Source organism: Seriola lalandi, unplaced genomic scaffold, assembly GCF_002814215.2.
Source record: "Seriola lalandi dorsalis isolate HSWRI2012SDOR001 ecotype SW California unplaced genomic scaffold, Sedor1 jcf7180002054883, whole genome shotgun sequence".
NCBI lineage: Eukaryota > Metazoa > Chordata > Actinopteri > Carangiformes > Carangidae > Seriola > Seriola lalandi.
In genome coordinates, this window is record NW_019525658.1 from 6079793 (window position 1) to 6099077 (window position 19285).

General features: G+C 44.6%; 1 protein-coding gene across 6 annotated transcripts in view; it reads right to left on the reverse strand.

Moving 5' to 3' along the window:
* Positions 1–19285, reverse strand: part of arvcfb (ARVCF delta catenin family member b) — a 125938-nt gene that overhangs the window by 93826 nt on the left and 12827 nt on the right. Inside the window, exon 1 of one of the 6 annotated variants that reach the window (XM_087171585.1) lies at positions 16743–16787. The exons of the other annotated variants lie outside the window; for them this stretch is intronic. The gene's annotated coding sequence lies outside the window, so the exon portion shown is untranslated. Of the gene's footprint in view, positions 1–16742; positions 16788–19285 lie in introns of those variants that run through there. 6 annotated transcript variants of the gene reach the window in all.

A 19285-nucleotide genomic window follows, 5' to 3' on the forward strand; every position in this document is an offset into this window, starting at 1 on the left:
CCCCCCCCCCCCCACCTCCCTTTCCTCCCACATCAGCTGCTGCTGTTCCGTGCAACAGGAAATGCTGACTTCTGAAGATTTAGGTATCCAGTAAACAGGATCTTGGACCAAAAGAGCCGGTAGCTGGAAGAGGAGTGATGACAACTCACAGACTCCAAACTGTCCTATTAGGAGATAGGTCAGGGTAGTTTGGATGACAGATATCATCCAAACCCTGGTGAAGACATGACTCCTTACAGGAAGGAAATCTCAGCCCAACCCTTCAGAGTCCTCTGGGAGATCAGCCAGAGCTGCTTCTAATCCTAAACCCACACAGCTCTACAGAGTCATTCACTTAGCCTCTAGATATCACCCTTCCCTACCCACACTATGAATTTATATCAAAGAGTAATTCTGTTTTTTACAACTAAGGTCAGGCATTATTTTTGCACTTTTGCCCATTATTCATATTATTAGTAATAGCATTGCACTCACTCACAGGGCAGGAAACACAAGCAGTCAAACTTCAACGCAGCCAAACTTATCTGGACAAAAACTTGAAATGGAGGCCAATGGCAAAATCATCACTCAAACTGTCCATAAACATCTATTATAATTTACAGACATTGGATCATTGGATCAACTTGGACCGACCGTACTGTGCAGTTGTGCACACACACTGTGTTCATGTGCGATCAGGGACTATCACCAACATTTCAGAGGCAGTAACTCTCAGTCTTACCTTCAAATAAAGCAGTTCAGATAATCTTGCTGACAACGATAGAAACCATGTCCAAACCTATGAAAATAACATCCAGGTTGTAGCTGAGCAGAATGATCCCTAAGGGATATTTTCTGAACATTTCTCCACTCAGATAACATTTAGGTGTCAAAGCGATCTGCAGGAGATGAAGCAGAGGAAACGGGTAAAGGATCATGTTTCTGATTATTTTTATCATCGTTGAATCTGTTGATTACTTTCTCTATTACATTCTTGATTCATTGATTTATTGCCTATAATTAATTGATTATTTTGTTTAAAACAACAAAAACTAGTAAAGAGTGCCTCTTGTTTTGTCTGACCAACAGTCCAAAACCCAAAGATATTCAATTCACTAAGAAAAGCAGTGGCTCATCACATGTGGGGAGCTGGGACCAGGAAATGTTATGACTTTTTTTGCTTAAAAAATGACTCAAGTTATTAATCAGTTACTAAGATAGTTGCCAATTCATGCTATTTTCATTGACTAATCGTTAAAGCTCTACAGATGTGTGACGTACAGTAGATTGAACTAAAGGTGGCTGAAGTCCATATTAGAACCACAAACTTGTACTGTGCTAACATACATTATGCATGAGGAGTTCTCAGAGATCATCGTGTTACTGACCCTCACTGCCTCATTCTGTGTCACACCAGTTTGCAGAAGTTGGTACGCTGCCCATTAGGGGACGAAACACGTGATTATAATAGTCACACTTACACAAACTTACACTGTGGTTAATTAAGAGTGAGCAATGAAAACATTAAGCTACTGCTCATTTTGCTGGGGACCCTTAGAGCCTCCTCAAGGACCTTTAGGGATCCCAGCAGTCCACTTTGTGAGAGATCCACACCACAACTATTTTAACCCCGGGGACCACGGGTAATGTAATCGCAATTATGCAAAGAACAACAGTCATCATGGCACACTTCAGCGAGTGGTGCTTCAGGCTAGTCCATAAGCTGAAGAAGAGACTGCAGCAGCAGCTGATTGAGCCGCTGCGCCTCCCTGTCTACAGCTGTGATTATCAGGAACACTGAGGAGCTTGTGTGTTTTTGTCTCTGTCAGACAGAGGATGTCCGCTGCGAGCCAGCCATCTGATTACACACAATTCTGATGCCATGCATCCACTCTAAATTAGTTTAGCCTCATCTTCCTCTATTAAGTGACAGAAATACGGGTACTTTCCAGAGTTGATGACCAAGGTTGTTTAGCAGACTTGATGAAACCTGAAACCAGGATACAACATGTTGCCCACTGTAGTGTATTTGTGGTTGGAGACATTAGATTCATTTACAACCTTGTGATGTGGGTACTTTCCAGTTCAAATCATTTTCTAAATGACGACCTTCACCTAACATTAGGGGTGGGTCAATGTCATCTGACAAAAGCCGCAGTGCACAGACTTAAAATACTGTTGTGAATGTGAAACAGTTATTATACCATGTCAATAAGCTGTGAGAACTCAGGCTAATGTCCACAGAGCGGGTAGATAGACAGTGTTGTTAACCTCAGGTACTTGTTTATCTTATTTTAATGCTAAGTGGTGTATTGCTGGCACAGCGATATGAACACAGTGGTCGCTGGAAAACAGCACGCAGACGGGAAGGAAGCGCGGGTGCTTGTTGTTTTCCTGCTGTCTGCCCACTGTGGAATCCAACCCCACCCTGGCAGGCTAAACCCATGAAGGGGGGGGGGACTGGTACAGCTCTGCAGAATCTATACGACACTGGCTTTCTCATTATTATGATTCTGAACGTTTTCTGAACAAAAAAGGAAATACCAGAGAGATAATCCACAGTGACGTTCTGAAGACATATATCAGTGTCCTACTGCTGCAGCTGCAATTTTGCCAGAAACACAGTCTAAGTTCGTCCTACTTTCGTCCAACTTCACAGATTGAAAACAAGACAGTAAACTCCTCAGAGCATGGCACGCAGTGTTGTGTCCTGACCCACTGGGACAGCCCTGACAAACACGTCAGCTCTCCTGTTAGAGAGCACACTTTAATGAGCATCCTCCTCTGACTTTGAGTGTATAGCCAGGGCAGAGGTTTACTGAGGCCGCACCATTCGGGACATTACCTCTGCTATTACCTTTGCACCAGCTGGCAGTAGCTGCTTCGTGTGTGTGTGTGTGTGTGTGTGTGTGTGTGTGTGTGTGAATGTCTTGGGTGAGCAGAGGCCCACGCTCTGGCCCACACAGAGAGAGTGAGGTCCACTCAAGGGGGAGCGGGCCTCCGTATGAAGGCTTAAAATAGAGTGGAGGGTGTGAGATGACTGCAGCCAGACCGAGTTTGTGGAGAACTTTTGTCGGGTGGGGGGGGGGCTTCGGAAAGAGAAGGGAGTGCACTGCTGTGCAACGAGTTCTGCAGCATGTAAGTGGAGCCCAAAAATAACTCACGACAATGTTGGATCCAGATCTAGATCCTGCGAAGACTCAATTACACTCAAGTCTTTTATGGTTCAAGGAGCACAGGCTGCAAAATCTTTCCCAACAGCATTCGTAATCAGACCCTAGATTTTCTAATAAAGCAAGAATCATGAAATAGTTCAAGGTTTGTTTGCAGCCACTGCCTCCTCAAGCCGCTGAGTAAAATCACGCCACACTGGAATAAACATAAGCCTCATAAGACACTAGTTTTTATCACTATTATTATAATCATAAAAAAATTCACTGGCTGTGGTCACAGAGGAACATCCTTCATTTCAGAGGTGGACAAGGCTGACTGGCCAAAATCTAATTTTTAATAAAAGTGTGAATATATTGGCTAACACACTAATGTTTTCTCTCACAAGATATTTCTGTCAACAGCAGCCAACAAGCAGGGCGATTCTCTCTTCCCTCAAACACACACAGCCATGCACATCACAACAGAGGCACACACACACATACACACACACACACACACACACACACACACCACTGCCACAGTACTTTTATTTGCGGGTGCAAAAAAAAATTTACTGGACAGCGACAGCCTTTTCCAATAATCCTGCAGGAGAAAGAGCTGTAAGAAGCAAGCTTTGGCAAAAAAGAAAAGCAGGCGCACAATCGAAAGCAAATCTTTCTCTGGGAAAACGGAATATAACCACAGGGCTTTTTGTCAGCTTTACACTGCTAGAAAGGAGCAAGATATGCAAGTTTCTCAAAAGGTCCTTGTCAGCTTTTCACACGGGATTGCAGAGGTTACAAAAGCTCTGCGTAGGAACTGACTTGGAGGGCCGGGCCGACACCAGCAGCATTAACGACAATACGCGCTAACATCCTGTGCTTTTGTGGCTTTAGCATTTTGTCCTCTTCCTTTGTGCTTCAGCAGGAATGTGAACTTCATATACAAAGATGGTCTGTGACACAGTGCAAAGTGTCCAGGAAACGACGCTGCACACTGACATGCTGTGTCCTTGAGGTGACAGAGAGACGGTTGGTGGAGATACAAATATAAATCACAGTGGACTAAATGACAAAAGAAAGTTTTGCCAATTGAGGATGAGCCCGCAGCATCATCCAAACCTCACTGCTGCAAAGTCATGATGGGACAATGTCAGTGTTTAGAAATGATGCAACTAGCTACAAACCAGCACAATGACTGTAAAGATTGATAGTTTGGAGGTTTCTTTTCCACCGACCAAAAATCCGTCTTTATGATGATGGTTTCTACCCTGCTGAGAAACAAAAACTTTCAAGTAAACAATGAACTGTTGTCGTGGAATTATTATTTTTTTTTCCAAGCCCAATCTTTCAAAATCAAATATGCATCTTGACATGACATCGAGCTGATTTCTTTAAAAGTCAGTTCACGTCTAAAACCTAGGTGTAAGAGGGTCAGGCTCAGCACCTGACATCTATTGTCAGCATCAGCAGGCGGTTCCTTAATCAGAACGAGTTCATGACCGACAGCTGAGTTTGGAGAGAGAGACAAGTCAGATGCTACAGGGTCTCACACCATCTCCTCTACCTGAGACATCCCCAGATTTCACTGCAATTACTCGGAGCATCTGCACGCTGCGCCGGCTGCATCCACCTGAGCTCCGAGCAGCGTCGCCCCTCTCACTCAGACTGGAGGAGCTGTGAGCCCGCTCCCTCTGCCTTGGCAATTTAAGCAAATAAATACCACGTGTAACAATTGTTTCACTTCTAATTCAGCACTCCAGATGCACCATCATTTCAGCGGAAATTCTGAGAGACAAAGAGAGACAAGACAGGGCCATAAGCATCGCATGCCAAGGAGTGGTTATATAGACAGCAGCAGGCACCATCCAATAACTAAATGAACTCTCAATCTTACTTGGGATCCCTGGAAGCATTGGGGTTTTGTTTTTCTCTTCAATTGGAGCAGATTTTTATCTAACCACTAAACTGCTGCGAACAGATCGACTGCTCACTGGAATGCCCCAGACATGGTGAATATTTCATATGAAGCCTATTGTTGTCTGCCCCACTGGGGCCTCAGCAAATGGCCCAATGAGGGAGAAAACACTAGAGTGGATTCCACAGACCAAAGCCCATTAGTCCACTGGCCTCAGGAAGGAACTAGGCAATATCTCAAAATGATGAAAACAACTTTTTCAGGCCAGTGATGCAGTGAACAAAGACTGAAGGATGATATCTGAAGACCTTGGCTAAACCTGAGGAATGTATCAAACAGGGAACAGCCTGTTCCACATTATGATTAAAGGACGTGAAGAAGAAGCTGTCTGCAACACCCCCACAAATGATCCTCTACACACTGGGAATGAAAACCTGCATCGTGTAATAAGACGCCAAGAGACCCCCACACTAAAAAAAAACCTCAACGACACAACCCAGAGAAATATTTCTTCCAGATTTGATGCCCACAGGAAAGACAACATCTCACAGTGTGCTGACTCTGAGCTGCAACACAAACAAAAGCCATATCTTTCAAAACAACATTACAAAAAAACAAACACGCCACCGACTCGATAATGAAACTGTAACAGCTGCTGAGAGTTGATAAAAGATTGCACAGAACCTGTTTTAACTACTACAAACAAAACACATGTTCACTTTTGAAATTCTGCTTTTAATACTACTACTTTCTGTATATACTGATATATGACAAAAATATACACCTAGAAAGTAAAATGGGAAAGAAATTGTATAGGAGGACTTAAAACTGAAAACACAACATGTGAACTTGAACATGATGAGTAATGCAGAACACTGGTCTGAGTCCATTTAAAATCTTAGTCCCAATCACCAGCGGAGAAAAGAAAAGCTAACAGGAGATGAGAGCATCAGTTGGTCTGGGAAGTCTTGAATCACCGGCACCCATTAAGCGAGTCAGCGAACCTCTCGGGACAACAGCAAAGCCCAAACTGCCTTACTGCCCAGCAATGCATCACACCACAGACACATGACTACTTTACTTCAGCACTGCAGACACCTTGGGTGTATTCCAGAGAGCAGGTTTAGTGAAAACTCTTGAGTGTGTGAACCCTGAGATGAGAGAAACTCTGAGTTTCCTGCTCCAGAAGTTACTGTAGTAACACTCCTGAAACTAACCTGGTCCCTGGCAGGTTTTCTCTCTGTCTCCTCCCCTCCTGCTGAGCCTGAAGAAGCTGTGTGAGACATCGCTTTGTTTCCTCATTCATACAGTCGATGTCAAAGCGCACATCAGAGTGAAGTTTGAGTCGGGAGAAGAAGATCAAAATCCCAGTTGGATATTAGTTTGTGACCCGAGGCCTATCTTTTCTAACGTCACCACATTTATGATCAGTCACCAGTGTGAGGACATAGACAGAGATCTCTACATTATTCATGTGTTACATGTACTTGTATTTACATCATGGATTCATCCTCAGCTCAGAATAAAATCTATACACTGTCAATCTTTATAACATCATCATCAGTACCCCCTGCACTGAAATGTTTACTGCACAGACACTGATCTATGAATTATCATTTCTCATGTTGTGACCTGTTGCACTGATAGAGCGTAGTTCACTGAGGATGATTGATTGATGATTGGTTTTAAAACTACAAAAGCATTTCTGTTACTATGTTTAAATGTACTACATGTTGAAATGTAGTCTTTAAATGCTGTTCAGCAGGTTTTTTAAATGTAAAATAGACATCTAAAAATTTACAGTCCGTTTTAACCTACGACGCTTTTTCAACTGCAAATCACCAAAATCTTGCGGCTGTGACTGGGTCGGACTAAAGGTCACGATCACAGGTCTATAGATAAACTTAGGTCTTATGTCCACCAGCACTTTGCACCCATCGGGTTACAGCTCAATAAATATATTTTAAAACTGAATGTAACAAACAGTAAGATTCCCGCTTTATCTGCCCTTAAGGAAATACAAGTCTGAGTGGAGCACACTGAAAGAAATGTGATGATGTTAACTGAGCGACTCTTCTCTCAAACTCAGCCTCTTTCACAGCCGCTGCGTTTCTTAAAAGATAAATGTCCATTCTTTCACATTAATAACAATGGAGACGCTGCTCTTCATTCACACATGGCCATGGTGAATCATAGTTTCTCCATTGATGGCTTCTTTCATTCACCACGCACACACTTAACTCAGACTGAACCAAACCTGATCAGCTGCACAGGTCAACCCAGAGTTCAGGGTTGGGTTCTGGAAGAGACCCCTTATCAGCTAAGGCCACAAGTCAAGAAACCCTACCAGCGCTCCCGACTCTTGCCCCGTCTTGGTGCCCCACATCCAACAACATAGACATGGTGATCTCCTGTGTGCGTGTGTTTGTGTGTTTCAGAAGTCAAAGAGCCACAGGAGCGCTACAAATGGCACTTTCACACTGCACGCCAAAAGAGAAGCCACGTGGGGAGCGGACTGCTATTTTCTCCTGAAAAACAAGGGCTTCAAATTCCTAACATGTTGTGGAGATTAGAGAGCAATTCGGTGGAATTCCGAGCCCCATATGGCGACAAGGTGCTCACATCTCCCCTTGTTAGAGGTTTGTTTTCCTTGCCAGGAGTTCCAGCACTTGTTCTACAGCCAAAATAAAGATTACGGCAACAGAGGGGAGCGAAGAGAAGAGAAAGCCAGCGGCAGTGTGTAGTGAAATAATGCTCATTTTGGTTTGACTGGTTAAACCTCGTCTCATCCGCTGCTCCAACAGCAGGCCCCGGACTGTGGAGTAGCTAAGGGAGGGATGGAGAGGATCGTTTGTGGGGACGGGTGAGGTGAGGGGGGAGTTTAGTCACATGGATAATGACTCATTTGAGGTATTAGGCCACTGCTCTTCCAGTCAAATCACCTCTATAGACTCGCGGGACAACACACAATGAGTCAGCCCTTGGACACTTTCAATGAAAAGACAGAGGAATTCCCAGTTCAATCCACAGTGAGTCCAGGGAATAAGCAATAAGCTCCTATTATGCAAATCTCTGGAGTTTTCCGGGAAGAGCCCCACCCTCACTGAAGTCTAAACACGACCTTTTACCTGTGGCCGCTATCATTGAGTGTTTTACTGGCTTAGTAGAGTGTGGCAGCGTTTGGTAATGACATCAACAAAACAAACCCCCATTGAGTTTTTTCTGGAGTAACATCAAAACAGATCCTCTCCACATCCAGCTTGAATTAGGTTGTCACAGTCTGAGAAATTAGTCTGTGTAACTGTCTGAGTGCATGGCTGTCGCATTTCATCACACCCGTTGTTTCACAAGACCAGCCTGGCGACACACACAAAAACAGACCCAGCAGACATTAACATAAAATGTCATCTCTGCTGGATCCCAGTTTTGACATCAGACGGCCCAAAGGAGGCATGAAAGAGTTATGATTCCTCCGGGGCACGGCCTCCTGAGCGCCGTCACCAAACCAAAGCAGTTTGTTGCATCATCAAGGCTGCCCTGCTTGCTCAAGCCAGGATGTTAGAGAGAGAAAACCCAGCGCTGACTGATTGGGACTCCAACAGCCCCATTAGCGAGGCACGTTCCAGAGGCATGCAACAATTAAGGCAGCTCTGCCTGCCAGGGAGGACTGAAAGATCCATGTGCAGCCAAATCCTCATCATTCAAAGCAGCCAAGCTCAAACCCAGAGCCAAAAGATGTAACTTCTCCAGAGAAAAATACCCATATGAAAATAAATATAAAAATGATTCTGTCTGCAGCGATCCTGCTGCACATTTGTCATAACTTCATTATGAAATATGCTCAGAGGCAACCCAAAACTGTATTTGGACAAATGGGACCTGCTGTAATACCAGTGAGAAGTAGTGGAGGACTAGAATATGCACATCCAACTTTTGAATATGCATGGTGAAGACAGATGGAGAAGTTCCTGAATAAATCACCATTCATACAGTATGCAGGTATCTTATATCGTTTTTTTAGCTGTTCAATGTCCACAGGAGACAGAAATGTGTCTACTCACAGGGATGGTAAAGTCCGCCCGGACTCACTCGCTCCTCCGAGAGCGAACGGGAGCTCCGGCACTGTGGAGAGGCTGACCCACTTCAGAACCTCACTGCACAACACTGCAGTGCTGCTGCTGTTAGCAAAGTTCACAAACACTGCCAAACATACGCGGTACACAGGAATTCACACCGTAGACGCATCAGTAACAATCACGCAGCATCTACTATCTGCACCAAAACCAAAACACACAGGCTCTGTATCGTAAACACAGCAAAGAAACCTAGTTTTAAACTCCATCCTGCAGATTTCAGCTCCTCCCTGGAGAGGTTATCTGCAGTGGAAAGGCAGAGAAAGTTTTCCTCTGCAGCACCTGCTCTAGACACTGCAGACCTCTGCACCCCTCAAACCCCACAATGGGGGAAAGCTGAACATAATAAGTTTGACTTTGAAACAAACCTCTGAGAGATCAGGTGCCGCGAACTGGCACGATATCGCCAAGGTTTGGGAATCCGTGCACTCAGGAAGAAAGCATATTCAAAGTAGTGAGGACTTTTCAGAGTGCACAGCTGTGGCGGAGCAGAAGCAGGAGCGTTCAGCCGAGAGGGAAAGTTAATTAGGTTTGTTGGTGTGTGTTGGAGAGAGAAGACAGGAGGCTTGTTTGCCACAGAGACCGGAGTACAGCACAACAGCAGCAGCTTGTGGCTTCAGGGTTCCAGAGTCGGAGGACTGGGGACATCATGCCAGTCCTGCTGCCTGCAAGCCTCAGATTGCACAGCGTGGATGGAGGCCTGTAATTTCAGATCAGTCTCTGTGCACGTGCCCACTGTGATTTCCACACCACAGTGTGGCGGGGGACACAATGGCTTTCCCTTTGAAGACCATCCCACATATATAGTATCCAACTCTCAAACCCTGCTGCAATGACCATATTTCAGAGAGACTGTTTGGAATAATTCTGACTCTTTGGAGAATGCAAGCAATTTGTCATCGCTAATATAGCAGAACATGACCATATTTGCATATTCATCATTTGTAAAGCTATAGTACAACAGAAAATACAGCAGCAATGAATTACTTAGGGCTGAAATCCACAACGATTTTCATCAATATACTGGTGGAACACTAAAACTGACTTAAAACATTTGCCAAGGTTCAGGAGGCCACATGTAGTTGGCTGACAGAACCAATAATGTTGAACCTAATAGTACAAATAATACATTGTATTCACAATCCATATTGTTATCCAATGGGTAGGGTTGGGCTATATGTTGATATACTGGACGCAGTGAGATGGTACAAATGTTTCAGTTCCTGGTTGTGTTAGAACATTGAAGGCAATGTGGCGATAAGTGGTAATATCACAGGATTTAGCGCTGTTTGTGTGTGTGTGTGTGTGCGTGCGTGTGTGCGTGCGCATGTGTCATCATGGCAAAATGTGTTCCTGGAGACACCTGCCGTAGCAGGAAGTACCACACAGGTGGTTTTGAGGACTTGGCAGGTGTTCATCATGTCTGTCTGATTTTGTCCCAGCTGTAATGTCACAAGATTCAGTCAGGAAACTTTACAGGTGTATAGTTAAGATCAAAATAAAGTAGTAGGAAGAAGTAGATGTAATAATGTAGTAATAACTACTGAGTACTCAGTCAAAACGTCAACATGTTCACGGGCGTCACGGCTGATCCCATCGCACGATGGTCTCTAGTTCACTTCCTCTTCCCTCACTGTGCTGTGCAGTTGTAACAGTCATTTCTCTGTGAGGCTCATTAGTGTTTCTGGTTCTGATCATGTGCATTGATTTCTCAGGTAGTTAATTCAGTGACTCAGCCAATAATCAACTTTCCAATTTGATTATTCAACCTATTACCAGTTTCTGAATTGAATTTCCAGAGAATTTGTTGCATTACTGGATAAACCATCTGTGAGGTGACATTGTTTACCCGCACACGCTGTGATCCTGATTAAATTGCTCTCAATTTCAACTGTTTTCTGACTTTTAGATTAGATTAGATAAGACTTTTAGAGTCAAGTCGTCTAAATTTTAATTTCTGTTTCATCGACAGGGAAATTAGTCGATAGAATCATCTGTAGTCAGGATATGCTACCTTCCTGTCAACACATTCCAGAAAAGTCGCTCCCTCCCATACCTTGGCAACTCCTGCTGCGTCCCATGGTTCAATGTGTCTTGCACCTAAATCCACAAAACTGAAGTAAATGTTTATTTCCCCCTGTAAAGTTTCCTCCCTCTCTGTAGAAAGTACAATCCGAGTTCATTTCTGCAGGTAATTAGAGAAGGTAGTAAAGCACCCAGCGCGCTTCACTTTCATCGCCATTAGCAGTACAAGACCGTAACAAGGCCCTGTCACAACATGAGCGGCATGAGAACATGACGGGCGGAGGAGAGGGGGCACTCAGGCTGGTCTCCTGTGACTTCTAGCTCACCGGTAAGTGACGCATCTGCACGGCACAGGGAAAGCATTGATACATGTTCTGCTGGCCGGTTACATACACCAGCGGCCTTAATTAGCACCAGTGTTTGAGGGACATCATGCTTGAACGACCGTGGATAAGTGACACAGGGAAAAGAGCGGAGGTGGGTTGCGGCTTGGAGCAGGGCGAGGGACGACTTCTCTCATCTGAGCATTCGAGTCTGGAATGTAGCTGCTCCATGACCCCAAAAACACTCCCAGTGTTCCCTTGTGGTCTGAACAACAGAGGCTGCAGCTGGACCCTCCTTCAGAGGAACTTACCCCCCACCCCACCCCCCCATCAACATCCACACACACACACACACACACACACACACACACTCAGAGCAAGATTGAAGAGAGACAAAGCACAAAACAGGCGAAGAGTGGGTTTTATTGGATTAAGCCTCTCTTAACTGTACTAGAATATGATGGAAAGAATTTGGGAATTCAAGGAGGTCTGTGTCAACAGGCCTTGTTTGCTTAACTCTGAAAACTTCACGGGGTTTAGTGAACCCTTTTCCACACGTCCTAAATCTCAGGAGGTAAAAAAGCAAAAAAACATGCCTCAGTACAGCTCCTGACCAACCAGGGTGTTAAACTGAGACCCCCGTTGAATCTCTAAGGATCCAGGAAAGCAGTTTGGTAACTCACGGCAACTTATAGCGGCCACAGGGAAATAAATACACATGAGAGAGTAATGGTTATGGCATCCAAAGGTCCAGTTAGGAAAACACAGACTGCGACTCTACTGTTTTAAAGCTAATGTCCTTGCAGTATCAGTCCTCAGAGCTGTATGTCTACAGGCACAGATAAAACCAGCAGCTACTCATGATGCTGTCTGCCTTTTGGAGACATGTAAAAGCACAAATAATGTTGGAAAACAAGGTGTTCCAGTGACTCAGTGTCTAATGCACCTGCACCGGCAGGTCATGAGTGTCCTCTGTCTCAGACACTCTCCCAGTGCATTATTATCTATTGAAGTAAAAATGTCATTTAAGACTGTTACATGGAGAATATTTCATCAAAAATATGATTTAATTCTTTCTGAATAATTCTGAACCAATAATTAATTCTGAAAGTGTAATAGCAGTAAAAATGAAATGGGACTACTATTGAGAAAATTGGTTAATTTTCATTCTACGTCCCAGAGTATAACTTCCCTCTAATCCCACAGGATTGAGTTAAAGCATAAAGACTGTAATTTGTGCTGTGTTTCTTGTCCACTGTGGTTCTCCTGGCCCGCGACTCAATCCGGACACAACCTTTTCTCTCCAACTTCAGCTGCCCCCTCTTCAGAAAAAGAACAGACAGCTATGATGTCCTATTACCAAACTAAAAGCTTGCTTGGCTGGAGCAACAGGACACTGGCAGCTCTAAAAGCCTACACCACAGGGCCAGGACTGTACACTCTCCAACCCGGCGCAGAGTGTTAAGTACAGCACCTTCCACTGATGGCTGGCACCTGTCCCTCCATATCCGCAGACCTTGCTGGCACAGATCAACACTGCACCACGCTCCACTTCACAGCCTATTACACATTCCAAACAAATTAAATATGAGGGGGTGTGATGGGCCGAGATGGTATTTCGTGGAGCCCAACCAGCCAGCGTAGGCCATGCATGCGGTAGAGGTTCATTAGACAACTCAATAGAGCCATGTGGAATGTGCGAGGAGGCGCATCACTCCATTGTTCACCAGCGGCTCCTCTGGGAATGGACTAAGCACATATCAAGAGAAGATGAGGAGATGGGTAACAATGCTGTGCCATCACATGTAATGGCATATGACAGCCAGTGCAGAGTGTGGATGCCTCTATTGTAGAACCCATTGAACTGTACAAACTGTTGTCTGCGAGGAGAATTGGCAGCTCAGAGAATGCCAGGAACTCGTTTACTTTCTCATTTTAAGAGGTTCTGTTCCTGGCTTGGCTGAACTCTTGCCACTGGTTAACATAATGTTTGTGTGCAGGCCAGGTTGGGGCTGGAGCTGTGGCAGCTGTGGCTGTGTGTAGCAAGGGCCGTTGTGGCCCCAAGGCCGGTCAGTTTACAGTGGTTTGGATTTTCCCTCTCACTCTTCCCTCCTTTATCATCCTCTTTTATTTTCCTCCCTGGACCAAAGCCATCAGCAGTTACAGCAACTATTATGTGTTGGGAGGTTGAGAGCGGCATTCTAATGAAGTGCAAGACCTCATCAGCAAACTTCAACAAACCAGCGGGTCAGTAACGGTCAGCCCTCACTTCAAACTCCCTGCAGACTTTGTGACTGAGCTGAGGGAGCAAAACATGGATGTACTATGGTCACATGCGTACTGCTTTTTTCAGATACAATGGGGTAGTATGAGCCAGTCAGCAGAATCAAGTTCAAGTCAAAGAATCTGTTCTTCATACATAAGATTATCTGACACTGATTCAATATAACGTCTTTGATGTAATAATTTATTTATTTTTTTTAAAGTCACTGCAACTGCTGATGAATGTTATGCAATGTGAAAAAAGTTTTTGAGCGTGATGAATTTGCACAGACTTCATATCTTAGGTTTGTTACCACACTGACCAAATGTTAGTAAGTTAGTGAATACACAGGTGGTCACAGGTGTACACCTCATCCAACCAGTCACTGGTTCAGACACACGTTTGGCAGCATTTAGTCAGATACGTGTGTTGACATGTTGGAGAAAACATGTACATTGACTGAGGTTATTTATGTATCACAGTTACTGTTCATTTCTATAGTTTGTAGCTTTAATCAAAAATATATCAGTTTGGCTTGAGCTGGCTGTGAAGACTCCTCACAGCAGTTAAACTAAATAAACCCAAGACGCCTCATGCAAACTACTCGCACTGCCACATGTCAGTGTAATCTGAATGGTCGTCCGGCACTGATGGAGCCCTACTAAAGAGCTGTCAGAGGGAATCATTAATCCCGAAAGGCAGCGTGAGACAGATGGTATGATGATGGAGGATCGATGCTCTCGCCGTCATCCCGACTGCTTCCAGCGGCCGGCCCAGAGCCAGGAAGTGGGCTAATCCCTCAAAAGAAAGTTCCAGACTAAACACGCAAGCCGTCTCCTCCAGCCCCCACAGCTGCACTGCATGTGCTGCCTATAGTACAATGTGGATGGTACTGAAGGGGGTTAAAAAGAGAAAGGGAGAAGCAGAGAGGCGTTTGCTCCTGAGGGAAGCTTTACGAGGACTTTGACCTTCCCCCTCAGGGCCCCTCTGAGAGGTCCCCAGCTGCAGGACAGAGGGGGTGGAGCCTATATGAACTATATGTAACAGTCACAGAAGTCCCAGTTCTTTTGAGAAGGTCCCGGAACTGGATCCGTCTCCGATTGAAAGTCAGGGTGGCAGCAGTGTTCCCAGCACAGGAAGAGTGGGAGAAGGGAGGAATAAGAGGAAAGAGATTCCACCACACAGTCTTGACAGACTGATGTTCAAATCAAGATTAATTGCACATATTATTCAATTAATCCACTAATCCTATTGGATATCTTGAGTACTGTTTATGTTTCTGCACTCCATCTAATACACTTGAATGATTGTTCTCTTCCTCCAGAGGAAATGATCGATATTATACTAAGACAGTTACAGCGCAGTCTGGTTGTCAGTTAGGGTCAAATTCAGCCACAGCACCTCTACACAACCACGCTCACACTGCAGGCTGTTTTTACTTTGCTACAGATGCTGAGAAAATGGGAATTTGCAGCCCATGGTGTCATCAATCACCGGCTCTAAAGATCACCAGGGTCCTCATTGCTCCATGGTGATGCCCAAAGAACTGTCACATCTGCAACTTTAACCACAATCCCTGCTGGAAAGCCAATTACAGTGGTGACACATGCAAACACACACACCAAAACAAGTATATGCACTGCAAAACCTGCGCACACACACACACACACACACACACACACACATACATGCACATGAAAACACACCCACAAAGCTTTTTAGTCAGTGCAGATGACAGCAGACTGGGTCATTAAGGAGTCCACTCCTGAATACACCTGCTTTTAATCTGCTCAGTAACTCACTGTTCACTGTTACTGGCACTATGAACAGCTGTTGATAAGCATCAGTAATAATCAGACCTTACTGATCATGGTTTCATTCTAACAGGAGAATGATGTTTATATCTCTTAAATTAGAGCATCAGGTTGTGTAATAACCAAACTGTTGCTGTTATGTAATCACCCCACCAGTAGGATATGAGATTATTGTGTAAATATTGTCTCTATAATAATTACAGCCTGGATATGGCTGCAAGCACAACTTTATTTAAAATGTACTGGGTTCTACTTCTGGCCAGCCTCTTTCGCAGTGTGACAGAGTTTTTTCTGCTTACTCTGGGGCAAGTGGCTTTCTTATCTACCCGATCAAAAACATGGCTCTTGTTGCTGGCTTCCAGCAGCACAGATAGGAAGGTGTTTATTAGACACAGACGGGGGAACCCATGAATCCCACTCCCTTATAAACAGGACTACCCCGTCTGTGACCTGCAGACAAGGAGTGAGTAAATAAGCCAGGGATCCAATTGATGTTCCTCTGTAGCCTCTAGCATGTGTACGCATCTGTGTGCTGAAGGGAGAGTGGACTGACGCCGTGTCTACACCTCATCTCTGGACGATTTACTGTGTTTGGCAGCAGGGAAAACACAAAAACTCAGCACGAGCCAAGTCATTAAGTTATTGGGAGTTAATTGTATAAAATGTAAACCAGTGAAACACAATTTAAGATGTGCACGAAATACTGTATATGCATGCATACGAGCTTCATACTTTATGCACCCTGCACACATTATTGATAGCAGGCAGACTGTAAGGCTGAAGGGCCTCACAGGCTTCAGATCAGTGACAAACTCTGAGTACTTCACTTTTTGTCACGATGATCACACCAGTCATTCTATATGTGGTACAAACATCTGAGCCCACAAATGTGTCAAGGAACACATAAGTCAAAGCACTGCTTTACTGCAAGGCAACACCACACCCCCACCCCACCCCCCAACACACACACACACACACACACACACACACACAAACACACACAAAATAAGCAAGATAATAAGCTGCCGTCTCATTAATGCGCTGCTTCTTCTCCCCAGTGCCATTTCCAAACATAGCAGTATGAGAGCATCCATCTGCAGCACCCCCTCCAGCCTTCCAATTTACTGCCACTCACCTTTTTTTAATTCCATCAGCGTGATGATGAAAGCTGAGAGAGCATTATGGTCCTCGCCAGTGGTCAGACAGTGAGTGAACGAGTGCGAGCCTGCATCGGTCACACTGTCAGCCAGCCAAATGGGTTAGGACAGCAGAGAGGGGAAGCCAAGGCGGGGGCGGGCCGGGTCTGTAGTGCCATGGGTTGAGTGGCACAGACCCCTAGTGTTCCACAGAACACAACCACAGAGTAAACACCAAAAATTTCAGGGTGTGTTCATATGATCCACAGCAACAACATACAGTGTCCTATGTTTAGTACAGTGTAATACTTGCTGGGGTCAAGTAGCATTTGCACATATATCCTAGTGTTTGTTTAAACCCAGTTGGCAGACCAGATGTTTGGTATAGTGTTGCATCGGGAGATTTACTGTAGTAACTGTATCAGAGATTTAAGAAGCATAATAAATGACTATCGCTTTACAATATACAGTACAAAGTAGGGGTGCAATTATTATTTTCATTATGAATTAATCTTAATTTATTTAGATTTGAACAATTAGTTGACAAATCAATTAGTCAATTGTGGAGCACGATCGAAAACATGGCGAACAATAAATTTGCCCATAACAGGGACGTTTCTAGAGCCAAAGATGACACCTTCAAACTGCTTGCTTTGTCATACATTTCATTTACAATTATATAAAGCAGAGGAAAACAGCAAAGCCCGTCACATCTGAAAAGCTGGACTCAACAAATACTTGGCATTTTTTGCTTGATTATCTGAGGACAGTGGTTTTACAAAAACACATAAGCCTGCTGAGCTAATGACACACTTGATATTAAAAATAAATAGAATGACAAGAATTTGTAGAGACAGCTAGCAAAATAAAGCTTTTTGCCAACATATTTCTGTTTGGAACTTCAGTCCAGTCCATGACAGAGAGGTATTATAAACGGGGCTCTTGCACGCTCGACTGAGGAGCACATACATGTAGAGTGCTGCAATAACAGGCCATCTGGTATCACCAGTCACCAGGCGCCTAACGCCATATGATCATACCACTTCCAAGACCATCTCGCCTTCAAAACACAGCAGCACTCATGACCCCCCTACTCCCAACTTACACCCAACCCCCACGGTAAATGCCCCCTGCACTGATGCACTCTCCACAGCCTCCGGCTCATATGTTTCCGGTCATTGGCATTATTCTTGTATGACCTCCACTCCCCAAACAATGCCACTCCTCATGCTCTAAATGTCTTCAAATATTGATCCGCACATCTTCAGCAGTCACAAAAGGGGAGCCTGAAGGGAAGGAATGGAAAAGAATACACAAGGACGGTCGAGTTGTCACACAAAAACACCCCTGCAGAAAAAAAATATGGAGAGAAGTTTGACGGCTTTTTAATTTCGGTAAGGAATCAAACAGCATCGGAGAGGGGGGAACGCTCAGTCGCTGCAGCTGAAAGCCCCGCTAGCTGTCAGGAATCTGGCAGTAACCCACAGTCTGAAGACAAGACCTTCTTTAGTCTTTGGCTGAATCACTGATGAATTATTTTGTTATTCAGACGGGTCCTTCTAGCTTGCGGAGGAAAAGTAAAGTCGGTGTTTTGATAGACCTTGGCAAGATGATGACTACTGGATTATTCATAATGTTTTCCTTTCTCCTTCACGACAAATCTGTTCTTCTATTTTTCATGAGCAGAAGATGCTATGGCCTCAGCAACTAAATTCGAAGGATTTGGGGCGCTACCCTGCTGGTGTAAAGTTCTAAAATAAAGACCAGTTTATATTTAACTCAGACGTGGTGTGGTGCAGGCTCCCCCACTAATTGAAGGCTATGCAGTAATCTGCAGTGGGCTAAAACTCATTTACTGTAAGCTCTGCTGCAGCGTTAAGATGGGGGTCAAGGCAGAGCAGCATCTCTCCCATCGTCCCTTTTTCTGTACATTCTTCAGAGTATAAAAAGTGACTTAAAGCTGCTGGATACCCTGAGGGACATACAGAGCACAGTGTAGAGCATCACTGCTAAAAGCGGCATTTGGAAAGGGTTCAAATGACAACTCCACTCTTCTTCGGTAGCGTTCTGGATCAACAGCCGTAACTGAGCAAAAGCAAAGAGAACGACAACCAAAACAACAGAAGTGACACTGAAATGGATCCATCTATGGCTTAAGTGTGACTTGGACACATGTTGACCCCTCTTCTCCTTCAGCATTGCCAAAGCAGGTGCTTTCTAGCTGTGGAATGTGGAACGCTGAGTTGAAAAGGTCACGCCACGATGCCGGCCTGTTCTGAAGTATTCCCGCTATCTCAGTCTTACGGGGGGTCACAGTCTTTGACCCATTTTGGGATACATTTGGAGAGGACATGCTCTCAAGTTGTGGACATGCATTTCATCCCATTCACATAATCCAAGTCAACAGATTCCAACAGGCAACTTTTGCCCTGTTTTTGATCCATCAATCCCCACTTGGAGTACAGCCTTCAAACTTATCAAAACCAAGGGATGGAAAGAACAAAGAGTGCGTGAGGGAGAAAAACGCCTTCTCTTTTTGGCA